This window comes from Melanerpes formicivorus, unplaced genomic scaffold, assembly GCF_026170545.1.
Source record: "Melanerpes formicivorus ecotype bairdi unplaced genomic scaffold, bMelFor1.0.p_v2 SCAF_60, whole genome shotgun sequence".
NCBI classification, from domain to species: domain Eukaryota; kingdom Metazoa; phylum Chordata; class Aves; order Piciformes; family Picidae; genus Melanerpes; species Melanerpes formicivorus.
Genome location: NW_027142412.1, coordinates 4,458,959 through 4,484,165, shown reverse-complemented (window position 1 = coordinate 4,484,165; position 25,207 = coordinate 4,458,959). Strand labels below are relative to the sequence as shown.

The following is a 25,207-nucleotide window of genomic DNA, read 5'->3' as shown; positions in this document are numbered from 1 at the left end:
GGAACCCTGGGCAACACCTGCAGAGAAATCTTGGTTCCTCTGCAGAGAAGCACTGGCCTTAGAGACAAAGCTGTCTTTGATCTGGGCACCAGCTGCAGCTCTCAGCAGTGCCCAGCTGCAGAGCAATGGCCTGAACCTTCATCCTGATCCAGGTGGAGAGAGAACTGCCAGGAGCACAACTTCTCTGCTCCGGTTGCAGCATCCCCAGGGGCCGAGCGCAGCCTTGCTGTTAGTGAGGAACACAGCCCCTGTGAGAAGCTCCTGGGGTCAGGGGACAAACAAGAGGTTTTCCACACTGGAAACAAGGGAAGTCTCTTTGCCACCCCCGTTATACCCATCAGAGGACTTCTGCTTGCTTACCTACCTGCTCGGTTGGAGTCTACACTGGCAGAAGTTTCAGCTCCTCGGTAAAAGCGTGGACTGAGCAATTTCCTTTTCAGCCTTTTCTTCCTGACTGACAGAGATCAAACCCTACCTGGAGCCCACACAAGCCAAGCAGGAGATCCCCTGCTAGGCTGGCAGGGCGAGGCTGTACCGTCGCAGCAGCCGTAGCCCTTGTGCCGACACAACAGGGACTCCGTAGCCCCCCATAGCCATCCTGCTGCCCTCCTCGAGCCCCGCCCCCTTCCATAGCCATCCTATTGTCGCCCTCCAGCCCCGCCTCCAGTCCTCCTGCCCCGCCTCCTGCAACCTCCCTCAGCCCTTTCCCCGCCCCCTCCCATAGCCATCCTATTGCACTCAAGCCCCGCCCCCTTGTGACGCACGGCGCTTCCCCACCCCCTCCCATAGCCATCCTATTGCCCTCAAATTCCCCTTTCATACCCCCAAGCCCACTTCAGATGACAGCAGACCCTCCTTAACAGGCCCCCAACGCTCAGCAGGTCCGGTGCTGCTGTGCCTCGGGAGCAGATCAGCTGGTCTCCCTGCAGAGCTTTTTCCAGTCAATGAAAAAACAGCACACCACACACACACATGAAAGACAATCCACTGTTTTGAGAGACAGTTGCTATTTCTGTTTCAAACCACACACCACACCCCCCCGTGGCTCTGCTCAGGATGTGCTTTTCTCCTCTAGAAGCCTTTCTACAGAACAGAGGGGGGTCACGTCAAGGCCTTTCTGCACACAAATCACTGCCCTTCTGCAATCTCTCAATAAGCAGCACCGCTGTTCCTCGGCTGGAACACCTCACACTCACTCTTACACTTTCCCGGGGCTTTCCCTCCCCTCCAAGAACGTCCTGGCATTTCAAACATTTGGCATTTCAGGTCTGCAAGCAGCCTTTGTGGGAGGCTGCCCTCACCCCTCCCTCACTGCTCCTCTGCTGTATCCTCGCCCACCCCCCTGTGGCATCACAGAAGGAAAGACAGCCGAGCGGCTACGCTCCTGTTCTTTTTATCACCCCGAGCCAGGGACAGCCTTCTGGGCAAGGTTTGCAGCTTCAGCACACAGCTGAGCTTTGCTCTCACCCATTAAACCCTTTGGTGGTTTCAGCTTCCCGAGGATGCGTCGGCACAAGTAATTGTCGGAGCACCGCAAACAGGGAGAGACAAAGCTCCGAGATCCAGGAAGAGGACGGCTGAGCAGACACCCCTAAAGAGAGAAACTTCATCAGCTGAACCTCACACTTCTCCCAGCTTTGCAACAGCAAAGAACTTTGTGAACAACACAGTGGTGCTCCTAAGGAGGTCACCAGCTTGCAAGTTACAGGAGAAATAAAAACCTTTTTATTACAGAAGCACTGGCAAAAATTTACGGACAGGAACAGCAGACGAGGAAATTCTGCGATTGAGCTAACGACAGACATCAGGCCTAGGATCTGGCTACCCTGACAAAGGATGCCAACAGGACAGAGTGAGGCCTCAGCAGCACTCCCAAAAAGCCCCACAGAGAGCCACAGGCTCTGGCCCGTGCCCCACCTACGGGCCGGCCCTCCTGGCAGCAGCGCAACACCACCTCTTCAGGAGCCCAGGGACTGACCTCAGCCCCCTAAGGGCCAGGCAAGGTTGGTTCCTGTTAGCTGCCTAAAGCAGCCTCCCCAGCCCTGCTTACAGGGACCTTGGGCTGCTGCTGGGGACAGAAGGGGGAATGGAGGGCTCCACAACTCATCACACAGACCCCGAGTACAGGGCTGTTAAGCTGACAGGGTGCCAAGGGAACAGGCTGCCATGAAGGCACAGACCCAGGCCCTGAACTACAGGGTGGGTCACCTTGCCGCAGCAACACGACCCAGCGGCTTCGCTGTGTCCGACGAATAAAAGGAGGAAGTTCCACAGGAACAGAAGGGAAAACCTTTTCACTGTGTGTGCCAGAGCCCTGGAGCAGGCTGCCCAGAGAGTTAGTGGAGTCTCTGGAGACATTCAAAACCTGCCCCAGGTGATCCTGCACTGGCACAGGGGTTGGACCGGATGCTATTTTGGGGTCCCTTCCAACCCCTAACACTCAGTGATTCTGTGATTAGCTATGCTGGTGACAGAGTCTCACTGAGTGCTCTTTAAAATGTTTTTCTTTTCTTTCAGCCTAGGAGTTTCATATTTAAATAGACCTTCTGCTCTGTCTTCCCCCTTCCTTCTTCCATCTTGCGTCTAAAAACTAGGAGAGCTTGATGAGCTGTATCCTGGGCGTCCCAACGTAACACATCTCAACTGCATACATGGATTTTGTAATCTTTTGCCCCATTGCTCGCACAGGGTGGATTAAGTTCATTACTTATAGCTCGTCAGGACAGCTGTTGAAGTGTCCTGTGCAATGCAGGAGGAGTTGAATCCCATAGGAAACCACATTACTGTGCTTTGTCAGCCTGGTTATGGTCAGAAACCTCCTTCATTTTTTTTTCTCTTAAACAGATATATCACATGAGTCCGCAGAATTAATTTGCCTCTTCTCATAATTATTTCTTTAAAACTGTCTTAGAAGTGTCTCTGTCCTTCCCTCTCTCTAGATACTGGCCTCCTGAGCCCATGGCAGACTTGCACAGAGCTACTGCGAGCACCACTCTGCACGGCCTCTGGGGGGCTTTCAAGCACAGGCACCCCAGAAGAATCCAAACCTAACCTTGCAGCTGGCCTTAGAGCTCCTCTTTGGAAAACTGTCGCTGCCAGGGCCCACAAACCCAACATCCTCTGTCAGCAACCTGGATGTAAGAGCTGAAAAGTGTCAACGGAAATTGTACTTGGACACCTCAGGAAGATCCTTCAATGAAAGAGCTGGCTCCTCCTGAAGGGCAAGTATGAATGGAGCTTTCAAAGTACCACACTTCAGAGCCTCCTACTTGCTAGCACTAAGACAATTGTTCATGTAGAACGACTGGCCACTCACTTCAACAAACCCCACAGAACTGGCTCCCATCAACTCTCCAGAAGACACTGCTGCACTAGCTTGGCTGCCTGACCGGCTCAGTTCAGGTGGCTTAGGATCTCACAGAGGGTACCACAAGAACTGAGGGGACTGCAGTCTTTGCAGCTTCAACTTTCCTTCTCTGCTACTTCTTTTTTCAGATGGATTTTTTTTCAAAGGGACTGCTGGACAGCAGAACAGGATGGATGGCTGGGCCCCAAGAGCGGTGGGGAACAGAGTTAAACCCAGCCGGTGGCCGACCGGGCACAAGTGGTGTTCCCCAGCACACAGAGGTGAGAGAGTGAGTCCAGAGAAGGGCCACAAAGCTGGTGAGGGGTCTGGATAACAAGCCTTAGGAGGAGTGGCTGAAGGAACTGGGACTGTTTAATCTGCAGAAGAGGAAGCTGAGGGAATTATGGTGTGGTCTGGCTTCAGCTCTCAACTAGTTCCACGTTGAGCAAGGACAGCTTGTACTCACAGAAGGCACTGGCTGCTTGGCTTCAAGGTTCCTGCAGAGCTCAGGCTATCTCTCTTCATTAGTGAGGTCGTCCTGTCACCTAGGCAGAGAGAAGAAAATGCAGCTATGAAATTAGACCACTGGAATCGTGAGACTCGTTCTGTGTGCGACTACAGGAGAATCCAAACCTAACCTTGGAGCTGCCCTGAAGAGCTCCTCATAGCTTGAGGAGTACCAGAGCAGGAACAATTCCCAAAAGGTTTTCACTGCATTCCTAGGGCACTTGAAGGATTGCCCTGGCTGTAGTTAATACCTAGAAATTCCTCTCCAAATCTTTGCAGCACAGCAAGGAAATTGAGGGATGGAAGGCAATATGTACTTACACGTTAGGCAAGAATTGGCTTTGCAAAGTAATCTCTCTAACTGTTGGATATGCACTGAACTTCCTCGAGGCCAAATGAGGACCCCTTTATTTGGGGAAGCCTCATTGAATTGGACTTGGGGGCATCAGACTGGGTGACTACATCTGAGAGTAACTTCCACAAGTGTCAGCATGGGAAAGATAGCTCAGAAAGCCTGGGTCCAAAGTTTGCCTTAAGAAAATATAGTATAGGAATATACTGTTGGCTGTGAGAAAGGGGGGAATTGATGAACAGAAAAGTCTCATTAACAGAACCACAGAGTTGATAAGAATTTTCCGCTTGTTAGCTGAAATGCTGGAACGCAGGGAGGGGGAGAGGGGTTGGCAGACAGCCTTTGGATAGAGAAGGAATAACAGGATTTGTCAGTGATTCACTTCTGTTAGTCTTGGACAAGATGCTCTTTTGTATAAGATAAAGGACACCTGCATGATATGTATACTTCTGCTCTTTTAGATAGATAAGCTTTGTATAGATAGGCAGCATCTGGACCTCTGTCATTATAGACAGATAACTTTTTGTATAAAAGTTTACCCAAACCTCTCTGAAGACACACAGCTCTTTTGAAATGATCCTACCTGTGTCAGGCGCCAGAATAGAAGCACGATACAAGAGACTTACTGAGTCTCTTGTGTGTCTTTCTCTAAGTCATTATCAACGCTGTTTGCAGCACAAACCCAAACCCAAACCCACCCCGAGACACCCCCAGCTCCCACGGGAGCCTGCAGAGACCTCCCAAAGGGTCCGTCGGAGGTGCCCAGCTGCCTCTCCACGACCTTTGACCCTTTCAGATGGACCCACCAGAACTTTACCCAGACCCTTTTAGGTGTCCCCAGACCTCCTCCGTCACCCCCAAAAGCCCTGCCGATGGCCCCAGACCACCTTCAGACGCCGGAAGGAACACACCTGGGAGTCCCGGGCCGGCAGCGACACCGGAAACCGCACTGCGAGCTCCCCGAATGCGCCAGGACTCTTTGCCCCGCCAAAGGACGGCGGTTCGCAGGCACCCTGGGGCACAGAACGGCGTCAGGCGCCGAATCAGGGCTCTCCGCCACCGCTCCGGCTCCAAAGCTGCTCAGCGCGGCGCCCGCCCCCCCGGCCAGAAAAGCGGAGCGAAGCCCGCGAGGAGGGCGCGTGCGCGGGACCGGACCCGCTGCGGCGCAGGCGCCGTATCCATAGCGACGACCGGGACGCTGCCCCCCTGGCGCGAGCAGAGCCGGGCTCGGGCGCAGGCGCCGTATCCATAGCGACCACCGGGACGCTGCCCCTCTGGCGCGAGCAGAGCAGGGCTAGGGCGCAGGCGCCGTATCCATAGCGACCACCGGGACGCTGCCCCTCTGGCGCCAGCAGAGCCGGGCTAGTGCGCAGGCGCCGTTCCCGTTGCAGCAGTGTCATTACACAGGCGGGGCGGGACTGAGCATTTCCCTGGGCGTGGGCAGCAGCTCGGCTCGGCCCTGCTCAGAATCTTTTCTATTTACATTACAAACCACAACGCGCACACGCCACTGTTTTGAATTTGCATGACACAGGCTCTGCTTGTAGCTCAAGCCCCTCTGTGGCTTCTGTTTTTCAATTCTCTAAGCCTTTAAAAAGGGCAGACAGGGGTCGTTTCCAAAGCTTTCTTACGCACCATCACTCCAACCCCTGCCTCTCCAGCTGCAAACCAGAGGTTTGGCTCCGCCTCGCCTCACCCCAGTGCTTACAGTTTTGAAGATTTTGTGGTCCCCTCCGAGAGTTTTCAGCACTTGAGGGGGGTGCCCCCAGCCCTCGCTCACCTGCTCCTCTGCTGCAGCAGCCTCCTGCCCCACGTGGCAAAACCAGCCCACCCACAATCCCCCCACTCCCTTTGATTCACCCCCAAAAATGTCACAAAATAAAGCAAACTGCCCAGCCAGCACCTTGGTGAGGTCAGAACCGCCTTGGTACCCCCAGTCCCGTTCACATGTCCCCAGACCCCTTTTGTCACAATCTGAAGCCCTGGAGGTGCACCCAGCTTACCTTTAGATGCAGGGGGAGCCGAAGCTGGGACCTCCCAGGGCTGCAGGTACACTAAAACCCAGAGTGAGACCTCCCCAGCTCCTGCAAGACCCCAAAACCTGGAACCCCACAGAGATGCCTGACCCTAAACCCCACCTCCTCCCCCCAGTCTCCATCAGGACCCTGCAGAGGCCCTCAGAACCATTCAGATACCCCCAAATTCCCTTTTCATACCCCCCAAGGCCCACTTTAGATAACAGCAGACCCCTGTAACAGACTCCCAACACAGCAGGTCTGGGGCAGGTCCTCCACCTCTGCCTGGGGAGCAGCTTTGCTGAGCTCCCTTCCAGGCTTTTTCCATTCCAAGAAAAAACAACACACCACAAGCACACACAAAGTTTTAATTGAGAGAGACACAGTTGATATTTCTATTTCCAGTTCAAACCCTCTGTGGCCTGCTCAGGCTGTGCTTTTCTATTCTGGAAGCATTTCAAGATAACAGAGATCCAGGGGGAGTCAGGTCAAAGCCTTGCTGCATACAAATCACTGTCCTGCAATCTCCTGCTAAACAGCACCGCTTTTCCTCTGCTGGAACATCTCACACTCACACTTTCCCAGGGCTTTCCCTCCCCTCCAAGAACGTTCTGGCATTTCAAACATTCAGGTCTGCAAGCAGCCTTTGCGGGAGACTGCCCCCACCCCTCCCTCACTGCTCCTCTGCTGCACCATTGCCCACCCCCATGTGGAATCACAGAAGGAAAGACAGCTGAGCAGCTACGCTCCTGTTCTTTTTATCACCCTGAGCTGGGGACAGCCTTCTGGGTAAGGTTTGCACCTTCAGCCATTGGCTGAGTTTTGCTCTCATCCACTAAACCCTTCGGTGGTTTCTGCTTTCTGAGCCTGTGTTGGCACAAGTCCTCATCAGGGCACTGCAAACAGAGAGAGACAAACCTTTCTTCTGTCCAAGAGATCCAGGAAGAGGATGGCTGAGCAGACACTTCTAAAGAAAGTAACTCACCTAAATCTCACATTTGTCCCAAGTTTGCAACAAAAAAACACTCTGTGAACAACAGAGCGGTGCTCCCACGGTGGTCACCAGCTTGCAAGCTACAGCAGAAATAAAAACCTTTTTATTACAGAAGCACTGGCAAAATTTTACAGACAGTAATAGCAGACAAATAAGTGCTGTGATTGAGCTAAACTGTTCCCTGAAGAATCCCCCCGGTGTTTAGGAGGGTTAAAAAGTGCAAAGAACGTCCACAACAGATGCTTAAGCCTAGAAACAAGCCAGGATGCCTGCAAGGGAAGGAGCAGTTGCTCCATGTGAAGACATGATGAGAAGCTTTGGAGAGTTTGATTTGAGTCTGCCCTCTCACCTGATTGCCTGGCACGTGGACTAACTGAAAACTGGTCCTTAGTGTCCCTGCTGAACACTGCTTCCATACCACTTAAAATTTCCTTCCAACTCATTAAAAGCAGGGAGGCATCACATAAGAGCAACAGAACAAAAATTATTCTCTCCCAAAGAAGAGGATCACTGGGAACACAAATTCACCCTTACACCTGTGGCATGTTCACACTGAGCACAGAAAAGCTGTCCAGAATCGAAGCAAAATGGACTTCAAACGGACACAGTAAGAGCTGCGTGGTACCTCAACCATTTTGCACTAGTGCAAGTGACAAACCACATGGAAGAAGGATGGGATTCTTGCACAACAGGACTGCAGATCATTATGCCAGAAGACATAAACAGGCAAAAAATCAGCTGAGGCAAGCCTTTGATACAGTTTGTGGCGACTAAAGGATAGTCTGAGAGTGCTTTCCACATGAAGAATATCTGAAGGAGCAGGACAAGAAATGATGATACACAGCAGTGCTACGTTCTGTCTGCCTTGACAAAGATTGCCAAAAGGACAAAACAAGGCCTCAGAAGTGCCAGTTGCTCCCCGCCCGAGGGAAAGAGGGAAGCCTCCAGCCCCGCAGGCAGCTCCCCATGGGCACCCCCCGGCCAGCTACCCGCCCGCAGACACCCCCAGCTCTGCAAAGTCTTCCCGCTTTTGCTCGACTCACTCAAGCGGCGCACGGCACACTTCCGGTCGGGACCGCAGACGGGCGCCGCAGCAGGCGCCCTGGGCAATGGAGCTGGGCATGCAACGCAGCGGCCAGAGCGGCTGCACGACCCTGCTTACAGGGGGCTGGAGCCGCCGCTGGCATTTCAAAGCGCCCGGGATGCCAGGGCACTGACCGGGCCCTGACTTACAGGGCGGCCCTGGTCCCAAAAGGCCCACGGAGGCTCCTTCTCTCCGCTTCAGGTGCATCTTGACCCACACCCCGCTAGCCGGGGGGGGTGCCCCACACAGGCTGCCAGCTGAGCGCAAAGGCACTCGGACCCCGACCCCTCTTACGGGCGGGTCGAAACCCAGGGAGCTGAGAGCTTGGCCTGGCCCCGCAGCTACAGGAAGACAGCAGCCAGGCAGTGGGGCATCACGGCCAAAGGCCGGGGGGCTGTGGCCCCAGCCCCGAAGACGGGGTGGGGCAGGGGGGAACAACACGCTAAGATAAGCCCCACACACTCCCTGGCCCCATGCCTCTGAAAGGCCGGGACCAGATCTACCCCTCCCTGATTACAGGGGGGGTCCCTCCTTGAACCTCCCGCCGGACACCGGCAACACACTTCCCTGCCTACAGGGCGGTCGCTCTCGGCCCGGCACTCCCAAAAAGCCCCACGGAGAGCCACGGGCTCTGGCCTGCGCCCACTTACGGGCCGGCCCTCCTGGCTGCAGCACAACACCACCTCTTCAGGAGCCCAGGGACTGACCTCAACCCTCTAAGGGTTTGTTCCTGTTAGCTGCCAAAAGCAGCCTCCCCAGCCCTGCTTACAGGGACCTTGGGCTGCTGCTGGGGACAGAAGGGGACAGAACGGCACAGAAGGCTCCATAACTCGTCACACAGGCCCCGAGTGCGGGGCTGTTAAGCTGACAGGGCGCCAAGGGAACAGGCTGCCATGAAGGCAGAGACCCAGGCCCTGAACTACAGGGGGGTCACCTTGCCGCAGGACGACTTAAGCGGCTTCGCTGCGTCCATCCAATCAAAGGAGGGGCAAGCCGAGCTCCCACCCCACTCGAGGCCTCCAAGGAGACTGCCGTGGAACCGCCCAGAGCCCCTCTTTCCCTCCTGGGAAGCCTAAGCTAAGCTACAGCCTTTTCTAAGGGACCTAAAGGACAAGCAGACTCAGGCACACAGAGGCAAGAGGGGCCACACACACAGCCCTTCCCAAGAGAGGGAGCAAGCTCTGGGCAGCCACTGGTGGGGCAGGCATCCTTAACCCTGAGCAGGAGAGCAGAGGGTCAGACCTGGCCCCCCCGGGGATGCATGCAGGTAGAGGGGCCTCAGGATGCCAATCGTTGTGACATGCCCCAAGTACAGGGCGTCACGCTGGCCAGGCCGCCAGCAGCCGAGAAACTGTTTAAAGGGCCCTCCCCTGCTTACAGGGGGGGCTGGGGTGCAGGCAGCTACACTTCCCCCCATACGGGCCGAGACGCCGGCTCGGACCCTCCTTACAGGGTTGCCAGTCTCCGTGAAGCCAAGGAGCTAGGTGGCAAAAGGCCTACAACAGCAAAAGCAAAGACCGAGCCCTGCTTACAGGGAGGTCGCCCAGCACAAAGCCAACCAGGGCACCCTAACGGTGCTGGCAAAGACCTTGTGTTACCACAGCCAAATTGAGAGGGAGGTCTCATTGCCCAGGGCGCCTTGCCCATGTCCAGCTGTTCAGCCCGGTGCTCCTCCTCTTCTCAGCTCCTCTCGCCCTGCCGCACCTTGCCTCGCCGCTCCATAGTGGGGCTCTGTGCCTGCTGCCTCTGAGGAAGGAGGACAGAGTTAGGCCTCAGCAGTGCCAATTCCTCCCCGCCCAAAGGGAAAAGGTATCACGGCTCCTCAATCACTACAGGCTTTTTCTGTTCAAAATGTCCTTTCTCTCCTTGCATTATCATAGCTTCTATTTTCAAAATTTTCATCCTCTGCCCTACAGATTTCCTTCACAATTCCAGACATAATTTCTCTTCCTCCCGTCCAAAATCGCCTCTGTTTCCCTCCAAAACATCCCCTTTTCTCCCTCCATCTTTCCTCAGCTCTTCCCTCCCATGCCTTTCCTCCCCCTCACTCTCCCTCCTAAATAAGCTGTGATTTTCCCTCTCAAATCCTCGTTTTTGTCTCCCATAGGTTAACTTTCCTGTTCATTTCTGTATCTTGTCTCACAGATATTTGCCTTAAGTCTTCCCTCCAAGCTGCTTCCTGTGTCCCCTCTTCTTTGCTCAGGTTTTCTCAGGACAATTTTCACCTTCTCCCTGTGGATTGCCTCAGGTTCCCTCCATGCCCGCTCTGCCCCCAGCACATTGCCTCAGCTTTTCCCTCCGAAAGCTTTGACTTTTATCCTGTATAAACTGCCTCCATGTTTTCCCTCCAGGATGTCACCTCTGCTCTTGCTTACCTCAGGGCTTTCTCTGTTTGCATTTTCTGCCCCACAGATCCTCTCAGTCTCTTTGCCCAAACGTCACTTCTCTGTCCCTGAGTCTGTTCCCTGCAGAGCTTCGTTCTGCCTGAAGGAGCAAACAGCAGAAGCACACTCAGGAGGTGCTGAGCTACAGAGGGAAGTGCCTCAGGTTTTAACGAAACAGAAATTGTCCCCGAGCTGATTCCCCTGCCCCCGGCCGGTCTCACCCTGCGCCCTCACGAACCTGCCCAAGCCCCTGCGCTGCCTGCCCTGCCCTCCGGCATCCGCAGCTCTGCCCCAGGAGCGGATCCTCCCACACCCCAAACACAGCGCAGCTGCGGGCTGCGGCCCGGCCCGGCCCTGCCCCGGGCCGCTTCCCGTTCCCGCCCCGGCAGCTCCTGAGGCGCGCGGCGCGCGCCGGCCCCTCTGGCGGGAAGGGCGCACAGGTGAGGCCGGGACCCTCCGGGCGCTCACAGTCCCCACAGCCAGGCGCCTCTCCTTGCCTCAGGCGGCGGCCGCGCGGGAACAGCGCGCGCTGGTGCCTGTGGCGCGGGCAGGGCGGGAAAGCCGCCGCGCGGGAACCCTCAGGGCGCTCACAGCCCCCAACACCCCACAGCCCCCCCCCCGCCGCGGCGCCCTCTGTGGCGCTCACAGACACAGCCCCCCCCAGCCCGGCCACCCTTAATGTCCTTTTATTAAAACCAATACAAACACGTGTATGTTCCGGGCTGGAGATGACAGCACCTCAGACACTGCCTACACAAACTCCTCCCTTCAGCTGCTGCAGCTCTGCCCCAGCCCAGCCCCGTTCCCTCTCACGCACCTCGGCGCTGCCTTCAGGGCTCCGCCACCCCCCGCGCTGCCCCAGCGCTGCCCCTGCGCTTCGGGAGCCGTCCTCGCACCCAGCCCGTCTAGCGGCGCCTCGGCTCAGCCTTCCCCGCAGAGCCGGAACTCCCCCAGCCGCTGGAATGCCCTCCGGGCCGCCCTGGCAGCCCCCCCTCGTGTTCATTGCACTGAGGACATCTGCACCGACGGGTGGTTGAAGCTGCACGGAGAGCGCCTCAGGCTCTAAGCTCCCGCAGGTCTCCCCGGGCCAGCCCTCCCTGTCCCCGCTCGCACCTGGGCTCCTGTCCCTCGCGGATCCGCCAAAGCCCCCCTGAGGCGCCTGCCAGGTCTCCATCCGCCGGAGCGCTGCCACAGCTGCCCTCCAAGCGCGACTCCCAAGTTCAGCGGCGCCTCTGGCCGGGGCCGGTCCCGCGCGGGCCGGGCGCCTCTGGCCGCTCGAATTCTCGCGCTGAAGCCCTGGGAGGAGCCCAGGCCCCGCCCCCGGCCCCGCCCCGCGCCCCAGGACGCTCAGTCTCCTCCGCCGGCGCTGGCGCGCCCCCCAGAGAGCCTTCGGGCACCCCTGCTGCTCCCTCTATGAACTGTATCTCCATCTGTAGTGTTCTGAGCGGCCCAGGAGAGACCTCACAGTTACAGAAGGGAATTTAAAACGTCCCTCTCGGCCGCCCCAGGCCCCCCCCTGCTCGAGCCCCCCCCGCTCCCTCTCCCGCACCTGCCCGGGCCCTGCCTCAGGGCGCTCCGCGGTGCTTGCCAGAGCTCAGCGCCGGAGCTCTGACCCAGCGCCGCCTCCGCACTCCGCGGCCGCAGGCTGGGGTTGAGCTCTGGCGGCAGAGCCGAGCGCCTCTGCCCCTTGCAGGTCTCGCACCGAGCCCGGGCTGGAGGGGCAGCGGCCGGCGCCGAGCGCTGCGGTGCGGCAGAGCGCTGGGGCGGGGAGCCCCGGGGCGCACAGACCCCGGCCCCGGCCCCGCCGCGGTGCTCACAGCGGCCCCGGCTCCGAGCCGCCCCCCCCACAGCGCTCTTCCCCGTCCCTCAGAGCTCTCGCAGCCGCTCGGCACACCGCAGGGCCGCCCCTGCCTCCACCACCCGGCTGTGCCCCCGGCCCCCTGCCGCGCCTGGGGCTGTCCTGCCTTGGAGCTGTCCTGTCCCAGCAGCACCCTGGCCCCCTGCGGCCAAAGGAGGAGGCGGGGAGGCAATAACAATATTAATGATGTATTGATCCAAACGCCGCCGCGCAGGAGACACAGAGCTCTGCATCTCCGAGCAGGGCTCCCAGGGCTGACAGCCCCGAGACCACTTTGCAGTCAGCGCATTTAGCACTGGCCATCACCCATCTCTTCTGTCTGTTGCTCTCCTCACTTAAACCCTTTGATGGTCCCCCCTTCATCTGGTGTCTTCAGTGGAATTGCAGGATCTTAGATTTTGGGGTCTCCCAGCATCGGGGGGGCTCACTCTGGTGTTCATTGTCCCCCCCCCCCCCCATGTGAGGAAATGGCCTCAAGTTGTATCAGAGGATGTTTAGGTTGCCTGTTAAAGAAGCTTCTTCACTGAAAGCTTCTCAAAAGACTGGAATAGTTTCCCCAGGGAAGTGTTTGAATCCCCATCCCTGCAGATGCTTAAGAGACAAAGAGATTGGGATGAGACTTGGCAGTTTGTGAGCTGTTGGGACTGCGGAATCTGAAAGGCCTTTTCCAACCCAAACGATTCTATTATTCTATAAAACACTCACCTGCAGACAAGCTGATGAGCAACTTCCCTCTGATGAAAAGCTTCTGGAGACTGTGAGAAACGAACTCACTGCTGAAAACTTATAACCAGTTTATTATAAAATAAAGGCAACACAGCACTGGGCGCAGAGCGAGCTTGCTAGAGGCGCACCCCCACAACAGGAGGTGAGCTGATAGAGACGGCAAACAGACATATTCATATATTAAAGCGTACATATTCATATATTCCCCAGCACGCTCCCACCCCTCTCCATCAGGACAGACCAAACCTGCACTTTTGACCTGGCTAGTCTATTGGCACCTCCCCTTTCCCTCCCAATACCCCACACAATACAGACCATCAGCCCAACGATCCAGCCCCACGCTCCCCAGTAATCCCCCTTGCGAAAGCCAAATATTATAACCAGTTTTTCACAATCCCTCCCCTTCTTTCTACTACATTTGGCTTGAGCCATGATAACCTAACTTGGCAACAATTCTACAACAAGCAAAAGGATTCCCAAGTTCAACTTCCTGGTAAAGGGAATGGGATAACAACTGATGTTCCTTGCCTGAAAGTATTTCCTCTTTTACTTTAATAGGTGCCATACACAGTGAGTGGCTATGCTATATATACCAATACCTGGGTGACACCTTTCTCCCTCTGAGTGGTTAATCCTGGGAATTAGGAGTCCGGTTTGACTTGCAACTCCACTCACATGGCCTATGGGGTTGCTGCCCACAGCCATGGTTCTAGATCTTCTTTGTGGCAATTACAGAGGTCTACCCAGCCTTGCCTCCTTCAATCCCACCAATGCTCTGCTCGGACCGTGTCTCCTTCCCTTGTCCAGGGAGGTTGTACCAATTTCGAACCCCGACCTGTTTCTAGTTTGTGGTGTTTTCAGGCAAGGACCATTACCACTCCTATTCTGATACTGGAACTCATCTTTATGTCCTCCATTTGGGGTACCTCAGTCCATTCAGTGGATGGATCCAGCAGTCCTTTCTGTATTGCACTCTCTGTGGTCCCACTAGCCGAACACAGTTTTTGGTACTTTAACACAAAGAACACAGATGAATCCTCTGTCCTAATCACTTCAAATTAGAACTACAACAGCATACATTTATAACCACACACACTCTCAGCACATCATTGTAGTGCAGCAGAAAAATTTACCATCACTTTTCTAAATAGCCAGTTTACCATTACACTTTACCCATCCCCAATGACATCAAGTCCCAGGATCTTTTATACACCGAATGAAATCCTTGGTATTTTCTTGCAATGCAGATTCGATGTCACACAATGTCAGATGTTTCAAAAGGTGGGTTTGTCTCGCTAGTTCCAGAGCCTTCAGACCAGAGGTGTTACAGGTGCAAGTCAGCCAGGTTCAGAGGCACATTCCTGAAGTGCTCCTTTTACTCAGGAAGCATGTGTCCACCCTTGCTCTGCAGTACGGACAGCTGGATCTGTTGTTAACAAAACCAAGAAAAGATCCTTCCCAGGGGGAAATTAGTGACTCTCCTTTCCAAGTTGTTATTAACACTTTACCCCCAGCTTCAGTCCCATATACATCAGGAATCCCAAAGGTGGGATCTGAGACCAGAACAAAACAAAAAGCCGCTTTCTGGGCCTCCTCTACTAGTAAAGGTCACTGATAAGCAAATTGGCCCTGACCTACTTACAGAATCTAATAACTTGGAACAATGCCCTACAGGATTTTTAATTCCAGTCCAGTCCTGGGTCAACACCCCATATAGATGTACAAAAAGATCAAATTATTTGTCCATGTCAGGCAAATTTAAAACAGAGCATCAATCAACATTCTTTTATTTATCCAATCACTCATCGTCTTCTGGACTCCATTAATATTACTATTGAGGGCTAATTTATCATATAAGACTTCTACCTTTTTTTCCCTCTATCCATAATCACCAGTACCCTTACAGCAGTTACCAACATTCTAGCTTTTGCCTTCTGTTTCTCTACATCCCTCCTTACAAACACCTTCCGAGCTTCACGCAGTAATTCCTCTAAACCTCTGTCTTGCCAATCCTCAATCTTTTCCAATTTCTAATATCTGCCCATGGTTTTGCCACAAACTGCATCCTGAGAAGTATCACCCCAGCTGCAGAGCTGGGATCTATTCCAGAATAGAGCTGCAAACTTCTCTTTAATCCTAGCATCCACCCCATAGGAGGCTTCCTCTGATGCTCACTATAGGCTTTATCAAAATTTCTGGGCACAGCTTCAATTCCTTGTCCCATGTTCTGTCTCCCCTGAAGCTGTTGATGGTCCCACTGAGGATCTTGATTAGGCCACTTCTGAAGCTGAAGTGCTTCTATGCGAATGCGCGCAGCTTGGGCAACAAACAGGATGAGTTAAGGGCCACTGTGCTGCTGGGATGCCACGACATAGTGGCTGTTACTGAGACTTGGTGGGATGCATCCCATGACTGGGATGTAGGCATAGATGGGTATAAACTCTTTAGGAAGGATAGGCAGGGAAGGAGAGGAGGAGGTGTTGCCCTCTATGTCAATAGCCAGTTGGAATCAGTAGAGCTCCAACTGGGGAGGGATGATAAGCTAGTTGAGAGTGTATGGGTCAAAATTAAAGGCAGGACAGGGGAAGAAGATATTACTGTGGGGGTCTCCTACAGGCCACCTGACCAGCAGATCCAAGCAGATGAGGCCCTCCATAGGCAAATAGAAGCAGCTTCCAGGTCACAAGCCCTGGTCCTCATGGGTGATTTCAACCACCCGGACATCTGCTGGAGGGACAACACAGCAAGGCACCAGCAATCCAGGATGTTCCTGGACTGCATAGAAGACAACTTCCTCCTCCAAATGGTGGAGGAACCAACAAGAAATGGTGCTATGCTGGACCTTGCTCTCACCAACAGGGAAGGGCTGGTAAGCAATGTGAGGCTCATAGACGGCCTTGGCTGCAGTGACCATGAAGCAGTTGAATTTAACATCCTCAGGGCAATCAGGAGGAAGTATTCCAAGCTCACGACCCTAGACTTTAGGCATGCAGATTTTGATCGCTTCAGGGATCTGCTAGCCAAAGTGTCGTGGGACAAAGCCCTGGAGGGAAGAGGGACCCAGGACAGCTGGTCAGTATTCAAGGACCACCTCCTCTGTGTCCAGGAGCTCTGTGTACCAACAAAGAGAAAAGCAGGTAAGAATGCTAGGAGGCCTGCCTGGATGGGCAAGGAGCTACTGGACACACTATTACTTAAAAGGAAACTCTACAGGAAGTGGAGGGAAGGACAGGTAGAACAGGGGGAATACAAGGAAGCTGCCCGAGCAGCAAGAGTCCTGGTTAGGAAAGCCAAAGCAGAGTTTGAGTTGAATCTAGCCAGGGAGATTAAAGGGAATACTAAGAACTTTTACAGGTATATTAATGGGAAGAAGAAGCCTAGGGAAGGTGTGGGCCCCCTCAGAAAGGAAAATGGTGACATGGTCACATGTGATGAGGAAAAGGCTGAGGTACTTAATAACTTCTTTACCTCAGTCTTCACTGCAAGGGCCTCTAGCCACACTCCTGATGTTATGGAAGTCAAAGCCAGGGACGGGGAGGAAGAACTGCCCATTGTAAGTGCAGATCAGGTTCGTGATCATCTGAAGAACCTGAAAGTGTTCAAGTCCATGGGACCCGACGGGATACACCCACGGGTACTGAGAGAACTGGCAGAGGAGGTTGCTAAACCCCTCTCTATTATATTTCAAAAGTCCTGGCAGTCTGGTGAAGTCCCCACAGACTGGAAAAGGGGAAACATTGCCCCCATCTTCAAAAAGGGCAAGAAGGAGGAACCAGGGAACTACAGGCCACTCAGTCTCACCTCTGTGCCTGGAAAGATCATGGAACAGATCCTCCTGGAGTCACTACTCGCTCAAAAGAATAGTGAAGAGGTGATTGGGAACAGTCAGCATGGCTTTGCCAAGGGCAAATCCTGCCTGACCAACCTGGTGGCCTTCTATGAGCAGGTGACAAAATTAATAGATGAGGGGCGAGCAACTGATGTCGTTTACCTGGACCTGAGCAAAGCCTTCGACACTGTCCCACACCACATCCTGGTCTTCAAACTGGTGACACATGGGTTTGATGGGTGGACCACTAGATGGATAAGGAACTGGCTTGATGGCCGCACCCAAAGAGTGGCTGTCAATGGCTCCATGTCCCAGTGGAGGCCAGTGACAAGTGGAGTCCCTCAGGGATCAGTCCTGGGACCTGTCTTATTCAACATCTTTGTGGGGGACATGGACAGTGGCATTGAGTGCACCCTCAGCAAGTTTGCTGATGACACCAAGCTGTGTGGTGCAGCAGACACGCTGGAGGGAAGGGAGGCCATCCAGAGGGACCTTGACAGGCTGGAGAGGTGGGCACAGGCCAACCTCATGAAGTTCAATAAGAGCAAGTGCAGGGTCCTGCATCTGGGTCGAGGCAATCCCAGGCACAAATACAGGCTGGGCAGTGACTGGCTGGAAAGTAGCCCTGAAGAGAGAGACTTGGGGGTGCTGGTGGACAAAAAGCTCAACATGAGCTCTCAGTGTGCACTTGCAGCCCGCAAAGCCAATCAGATCCTGGGCTGCATCAGGAGAAGTGTGGCTAGCAGGTCGAGGGAGGTGATCCTCCCCCTCTACTCAGCCCTGGTGAGACCCCACCTGGAGTACTGTGTCCAGTTCTGGAGCCTCTATTACAAGAGGGATGTGGAGGTGCTGGAACGTGTCCAGAGAAGGGCCACGAGGATGATCAGAGGGCTGGAGCACCTCTCCTATGAGGACAGACTGAAGGAGTTGGGGCTGTTCAGTCTGCAGAAGAGAAGGCTCCGAGGAGACCTAATTGTCGCCTTCCAGTATCTGAAGGGGGCCTACAGGAAGGCTGGGGAAGGACTTCTCAGGATATCAGGTAGTGATAGGACTAGGGGGAATGGAATGAAGCTGGAGGTGGGGAGATTCAGGCTGGATGTGAGGAGGAGGTTCTTCACCATGAGAGTGGTGAAACCCTGGAATGGGTTGTCCAGGGAGGTGGTCGAGGCCCCGTCCCTGGGGGTGTTTAAGAGCAGGCTGGATGAGGCTCTGTCCAGCCTGATCTAGTGTGGGGTGTCCCTGCCCATGGCAGAGGGGTTGGAACTAGATGATCCTTGTGGTCCCTTCCAACCCTGAATGAAACTATGAAACTATGACCTCCTCTATTAGATGCAAATGCTTCTGGAATGCAGAAGCAAATTCTAAAGTAGAGCAAAACAAATGTTGAGAACATACCTACAAAAGGTGTATCAATTAAAAACAGGGGACCTTCCTTTGTGTGTATCAAGGGACATCTGTCTTTATTATTTCTTGTTTTATTTGTTGTGGAATTATTTGTTCTTTGTTTTAAATTTGAATGGACAGCCCTCTGAACAGAGCTTAGCAAAACTCCTTCCCCCATACACAAGGGCAACAGAGGCCCCTAAGTGGGCTGTTAACACGCCTTTTAAGGGGTTCTGATGGCAACTGAGGTGGGTCTGAGGGTATCACTGGAGAATTTGGGGCCATATGGAGGGATGTGGGGAGCCTCCAGAAGACTCCAAGAGAATCTTTTAGTCGGACCTTTAGGGTTACTTGCCGACAGCCAACCACAACAACCAGAACAGCTACTACTACTACGGTGCCTGCCACCAGCCAACCACAACCACGACAACCACCACAACAACAACAAATACTACGGCACCTGCCGCCAGCCAACCACAACCACCGCAACGGTGCCTGCCGCCAGCCAACCACAGCAACCACCAGAAAAACAGCAACTACTACGGCGCCTGCCACCAGCCAACCACAACCATGACAAACACCAGAACAACAACGACTACTACGGCGCTTGCTGCCAGCCAACCACAACTAGCCCTAACCATCCCACTAGAATACCCACTGTAGACCCTCCACTGGCATCCCCACGCCCCTAAATTCCCTTTGGGTAGCCCCACACCCACCATGGATGCACACAGACCCCCTTATGAGAGGTGGCAACGCTGACCAGTTAGGGGGCTATCTCATGCTGCTGTGCATGGGAAGCGCCTCAGCCGGCCTCTGTTCAGAAGGTTTTTCATTCAAATTAAAAAGAAAAAAAAAAAAAACACAAACAAAAAAAACCCACAAACAACCAAGCCAATGAATATTTAAAAATCCTAGAACACACACAAAGGAAAATCCATTCTTTGTGTATTATAGATATACACTGCAAGTTTACGTAACACAGAACCCCATGTAGCTCATTTCAAAGCCTCTTTTGAGATTAATTCTGTATTTCTACACCTCGTTAAACAGGACAGCTATGGAGTTGGAGGAGGGTCAGGGTTAGCTGGCCGCTTAGGGGTTTTAATCCCCTCCAAGAACATGCAGGCATTTCAAATGTTCCAGGCTGATACAGAAGAGCCCCAGAGAGCAGAGGAGGTTGACACTTACCTGGAGGAGAGCCCAAGGAAGCCAGAAAAAAGCTGAGCAAAGAGCCATCCTCAGCAGAGCTGGGCACCACCGAGGGGAGCTGAGTCCCACTGGGCTCAGTCTTAAGTAGCCAGGCTTGCAGAGCCACCATCCTTTGAGGGAAAGAAAATGCTCTCGCTTTGCTGAAAGGTCCTAAACATACAATTACTGGCCACGCTCACATTTAAAATTTTCACTTCGTGTGTCTCTGGCCATGCTTATCACAGAACTGCAGGTCAGGACTCCAACTCGCTTTGGAGATTTTTTTCTACATCTCAACCGTGCCCACGCTCAGCTGCACGCTCCACACAAACTACGTTTCTAACATTTTAAGGTCTTTTAGGAACTTCCCCTGGTTCCACGCAGATAACGCTACGATACCTTAAGTTCTCAGGGGATCCCCCTGTTCCCATACGCTTGGCCCCAGCTTCCATTTTGTATAATGCAACACGGTACCACCTTTTCACCATAGAAAATAAGCAAAAAGCCCTATTATACACACAAAAGAAAATCCACTCTGTATTACGGAAGCACACTGTATACTTACATATTTCAGAACCCCGTGTAGCTCATTTCAAAGCCTCCTTTCATACAAATTAATACTATTCTTCTACATCTACTTGAACAGGAGAGCTATGGAGTTGGATGGATTGAGACTCCCTCTCGCTTCATAGTTTTTTGGGTTTTTTTTCCTTCTGTGTCTCGATCGTGCACACTCAGCCACACGCTCTAAACAAGGTTTCTAACATTAAGTTCCTTAGGGAACTATCCCTGCTTCCCCACGGACAATGTCTACAATACTTTAAGTTCTTAGAGGATCTGCCGACCCCATACGGTTAACATCTGTAATACTTCAAGTTAAGCAGTACCTGTAATAAAAGAATAACAGAAACAATGCTTATACTACTTTTGGAACTCCCTGGTTCCGACCCAAGAGCTCTTTTACCTCGGACAGCAATTTGCCTCTCCCGTGTAAGGGGTCCCGTTACAGCTTATGCATTGCCCCTTTCCCTTCAAAGCATACGTTTTTCTGCCTGGTGGCCCTTGTCCGTTCCTGCGCTGACCTGAGAGAGTTTAAGGAGCTCTGCCCGAGAAGCCTCGGAGGGGGCACCCGGAGAGATCCTGTTCCTCGGCAGGTCCCGCTGCGGTGGCAAGAAAATGATCTGTGGAAAAAGACAAACTCCACAACTCAAATAAGTTGGAGTTTTACATGCTTTATTACAGTGCTGGACAGACGTGGGATCTCTCCTGAAGCCATGTGCCAAACAACTTCACATGCTCAGGTTATTTCTATAATACAGGAAGTGGTAGTGTTTCAGTGCCAGAAATCTATTGCCTTTTTTTGTGTTTTCTGTGGGTTACTGCGTATGTTTTTCATCTTTTTTTTAAAAATCAGTCACTTAACTATCCCTTGTTGTTATTTTGCTCCTTTGATGCTCACAGTTTACCATTCTTATTTCATATAAAAGGTTAATCTTTTCCCATGTTAATTCTTATTTTATACAAAAAGGTTAATTTTCTTATCAGGCTCAGCCAGCCTCCGTTCAGAGGGTTTTCCGTTCACATAAAAAACAATCGACAACAAAATCGATACGTTTTAAAAAGCCACTCTTTGCATATTATAGATACACACTGCACATTTATATATTTGAGAACCCCACATACCCCATTTCAAAGCCTCCTTTCTTACAAATTAACACTGTAGTATAGATGTTTTACTTTGAGCAGTGCTTTCTGGGCCAGATGTAAGCAGCTGAAGACATTTATTACATTATACAGCAAATTTATATAGTCTAATCAGAAGGCACATGTGGCACATCTCAATTGGGCATTTTCTGCTGGCATACATGTAATTAAGGCATACAGTAGGTCATAACAACAAAACTATTTTAACACGTCCAACCAAACTCTGCCCAGTTTCTCTCCTTCGGTTCCAAAGTGTTTACATTACTCTCAGAGTCAAAGGCAAAACATAGCTTTCTCTGACTCGAGCAAAGGCAAATCTTCCCCATAGTCTTCCAAAGCTATCCCAAAACACCTTCCCACATAATACTATTCTTCTACATCCACTTAAACAGGAGAACTTCTGGAATGTAAAAGCAAATTCTAGGGAGAGCAAAACAGGGTTTCAAAGCATAAATATAACATGTGTATCACATAAAAACAGTAGACCTTCCTTTTTGTCTGTCATGGGAGGGGGGGTTGCCCTTCTTTGTTTCTTTGGGGTTTTTTTCTTTTTGTTTCTTAGTTTTCAGTACAAATGGAAAAACCTTCAAAGAGGGCCGCACTCAGCTGCTCCCCACACACAGGGGCAAGAGAAGCCCCTAACTGGTCAGTGTTGCCACCCCTCTTAAGGGGATCGGTTGGCACCTAAGGTGCACCTGGGGGTATCAAAGGGGAATTTGGGGGCACATAGAGGGATCAGGAGGGCCTCTGGAGAGTCTCCCAAAGGATTAGTTGGATATTTAGGGTTATTTGGACCCCTGCCACAAAGGCCACTACTGCAAAGCTTTCCCCCCACCACCACAACTAACCCTAACCATCCGACTAAAATACCCACAGGAGACCTTCCATTGGTCCCCACATGCCTCTATATTCCCCTTGACTTCCCATTCAAATTAAGAAACTAAAAATAAAACCAGTGATGTTTGTTTTGTGTGTCTTGTGGGGTTTTTTAGTTTGCAAATAAGAGTCATTTCAAAGCCTTTTTGCATCCACATCACTACTGTTCTGCAATCTCTCGATTAAGAGCACAGCTTTTTCTCTGCTGGAATACCTCAGGCTAACATTTTTTTCATGGGTTTTCATTCCCTCTGAGAGCATTCAGGCAGCTTTTTTGGGCAGCATCCCCCACCCCTCACTCACCTGCTCCTCTCCTGCATCATCACCCAACCCCCGTGTGGTATCATGGAAGGAAAGAGAGACAGCTGAGGGGCTGCCCCGCTTTTTATCACCCTGACCCACGGATGCCCTTCTCAGTAGGATTTGCACCTTCAGCACACAGCTGAGTTTTTGCTGCGCTTCTCTTCTCTGTGACAGCTGCTGCGCAGGTCTGCATCTCCAAGCGTGTCACACCTTCTGGGATTTACTACCCCATAATCACCTTGCAGTTGGTGCATTTCTTGCTGGCAATCAACCCATCTCTTCCATCTGTTGCTCTCATTGTTTTGTTTCAGCTTTCTGAGCCTGTGTCAGTACAAGTCCTTCTCAGGGCACCGCAAACAGAGACAGACAAAGCTTCCTTTTCTCCAATAGTTCCAGGGAGATTTCCGGCACTCCTAGGCAAGCACCGACAGAGTGACGGCTGTGAGGGGACATCAGCCTGGCACTGGAGCTGGGCATTCTGAGCAGATGAGGAACCCTGGGCAACACCTGCAGAGAAATCTTGGTTCCTCCACAGAGAAGCACTGACCTTAGAGACAAAGCTGTCTTTGATCTGGGCACCAGCTGCAGCTCTCAGCGGTGCCTAGCTGCAGAGCAATGGCCTGCACCTTCATCCTGATCCAGGTGGAGAGAGAACTGCCAGGAACACAACTTCTCTGCTCTGGTTGCAGCATCCCCAGGGGCCGAGCGCAGCCTTGCTGTTAGTGAGGAACACAGCCCCTGTGAGAAGCTCCTGGGGTCAGGGGACAAACAAGAGGTTTCCCACACTGGAAACAAGGGAAGTCTCTTTGCCACCCCCATTATACCCATCAGAGGACTTCTGCTTACCTACCTGCTCAGTTGGAGTCTACACTGGCAGAAGTTTCAGCTCCTCAGTAAAAGCGTGGACTGAGCAGTTTCTTTTTCAGCCTTTCCTTCCTGACTGACAGAGATCAAACCCTACCTGGAGCCCACACAAGCCAAGCAGGAGATCCCCTGCTAGGCTGGCAGGGTGAGGCTGCACCGTCACAGCAGCTGTAGCCCTCGTGCAGACCGTGTTGCTGCTGCATGTCTTGCTTGCTCGGTCAATGAAGTGGAAAGCAAAGAGTCAATCTGTAAAGAATAAAGCAAAAAGCAAAGACCAGATCTCAGTTACTCACATTGTAAAGCTGTGAGGAGGTTAGCATGCATCCAATAAAAATACTACAAAATCATTTGTTCTCCCTTCAGCGTTCATTTAACTCACAGAGCTGTGAACTGATGCTGTCCCAAAACACACAGTCAGCATCTGGTGGTACTTGGAGCACCAAGAAGAGAGTTTGGCATACTGGGAGGACACTTCCCCACTGAGGGAAGATCTGGGGCCCCACTGGGAGACTTGGGAAGGCACTAGGAGCACTAGAAAAGGATTTTGGAGTTACTGGGAGGAAGAGGGAGAACACAGGGGCCATGCTGGGAGTAACCGGGAAAGCAGAATAGAATACAGACTTAACCAGGTTGGAAAAGACCTTCAAGATCACTGAGTCCAACCTATCACCCACCACCATCTAATCAACTAAACCATGGTACTCAGTGCCTCATTCAGTCTTACTTTAAACACTTGCAGTGATGGTGACTCCATCACCTCCCAGGGCAGCCCATTCCTCATGAGTGCAACACAATGCAGACTTACTTGTGGTCTTGTTCTCCAAAGCACAACGTATAGACCGCTCCTGATGTAGACATACACACACACCCAACATGTGGAGAACAGCAAGAGTCCTGCAGACAAGACTCCTAACAGAAGTGGGGAAACACTGGGTGTACTAGAAAAGAGAAAGAGATAAAGGGCCAATTCTGTTATCACTTACAGCTCCACACTTCCGTCATTATTGCATGCACTAGAAGCCCAGAGTTTGGGGTTGGAGTGGCTGGAGAGCTCCCAAACAGAAAGGGACCTGGGTGTGCTGATCGACAGCCACCTGAATATGAGCCTGCAGTGTGCCCAGGAGGGCCAATGGCATCCTGGCCTGCATTAGGAATAGTGTGGCCAGCAGGAGCAGGGAGGTCATAGTGCCCCTGTACTCTGCTCTGGTTAGGCCGCACCTTGAGTACTGTGTCCAGTTCTGGGCCCCTCAGTTTAAGAAGGACATTGAAACACTTGAACGTGTCCAGAGAAGGGCAACAAGGCTGGTGAGAGGTCTTGAGCACAAGCCCTATGAGGAGAGGCTGAGGGAGCTGGGATTGTTTAGCCTGGAGAAGAGGAGGCTCAGGGGTGACCTGATTGCCCTCTACAACTACCTGAAGGGTGGTTGTAGCCAGGAAGGGGTTGGCCTCTTCTCCCAGGCAACCAGCACCAGAACAAGAGGACACAGTCTCAAGCTGCGCCAGGGGAGGTTTAGACTCGAGGTGAGGAGGAAGTTCTTCACCGAGCGAGTCATTCATCATTGGAACGGGTTGCCCAGGGAGGTGGTTGAGTCATCGACCCTGGCGGCGTTCAAGAGGAGATTGGATGTGGCACTTGGTGCCATGGTCTAGTCATGGGGTCCGTGTTGATAGGTTGGACTTGATGATCCTCGAGGTCCTTTCCAACCTAAGTGATACTGTGATACAGTTCCAGGTATCTCTGGGTACAGTTGAGGCAGCAGCCGCCACCCCCGCCGGCCACCCCCGCCGGCT

General features: G+C 52.8%; 3 long non-coding RNA genes across 5 annotated transcripts; all 3 read right to left on the bottom strand.

Moving 5' to 3' along the window:
* Nucleotides 1-819: 819 nt before the first annotated feature.
* On the bottom strand, nt 820-5,271 carry LOC137452905 (uncharacterized). Its single transcript, XR_010990198.1, has 3 exons — nt 5,117-5,271; nt 3,813-3,891; nt 820-1,591 (listed from the first exon to the last, which is right to left on the bottom strand). It is a non-coding gene; the product is annotated as an uncharacterized lncRNA (long non-coding RNA).
* Nucleotides 5,272-6,572: 1,301 nt separating this feature from the next.
* On the bottom strand, nt 6,573-8,134 carry LOC137453040 (uncharacterized). Its single transcript, XR_010990228.1, has 2 exons — nt 7,206-8,134; nt 6,573-7,116 (listed from the first exon to the last, which is right to left on the bottom strand). It is a non-coding gene; the product is annotated as an uncharacterized lncRNA (long non-coding RNA).
* Nucleotides 8,135-8,264: 130 nt separating this feature from the next.
* On the bottom strand, nt 8,265-15,612 carry LOC137453039 (uncharacterized). Of its 3 annotated transcripts, none has more exons than XR_010990227.1 (3): nt 13,246-15,612; nt 10,674-10,782; nt 8,265-10,044 (listed from the first exon to the last, which is right to left on the bottom strand). It is a non-coding gene; the product is annotated as an uncharacterized lncRNA (long non-coding RNA). The 3 variants fall into 3 exon arrangements; XR_010990225.1 differs by lacking the exon at nt 13,246-15,612 and adding an exon at nt 11,796-11,935; XR_010990226.1 differs by lacking the exon at nt 13,246-15,612 and adding an exon at nt 10,921-11,030.
* Nucleotides 15,613-25,207: the final 9,595 nt, after the last annotated feature.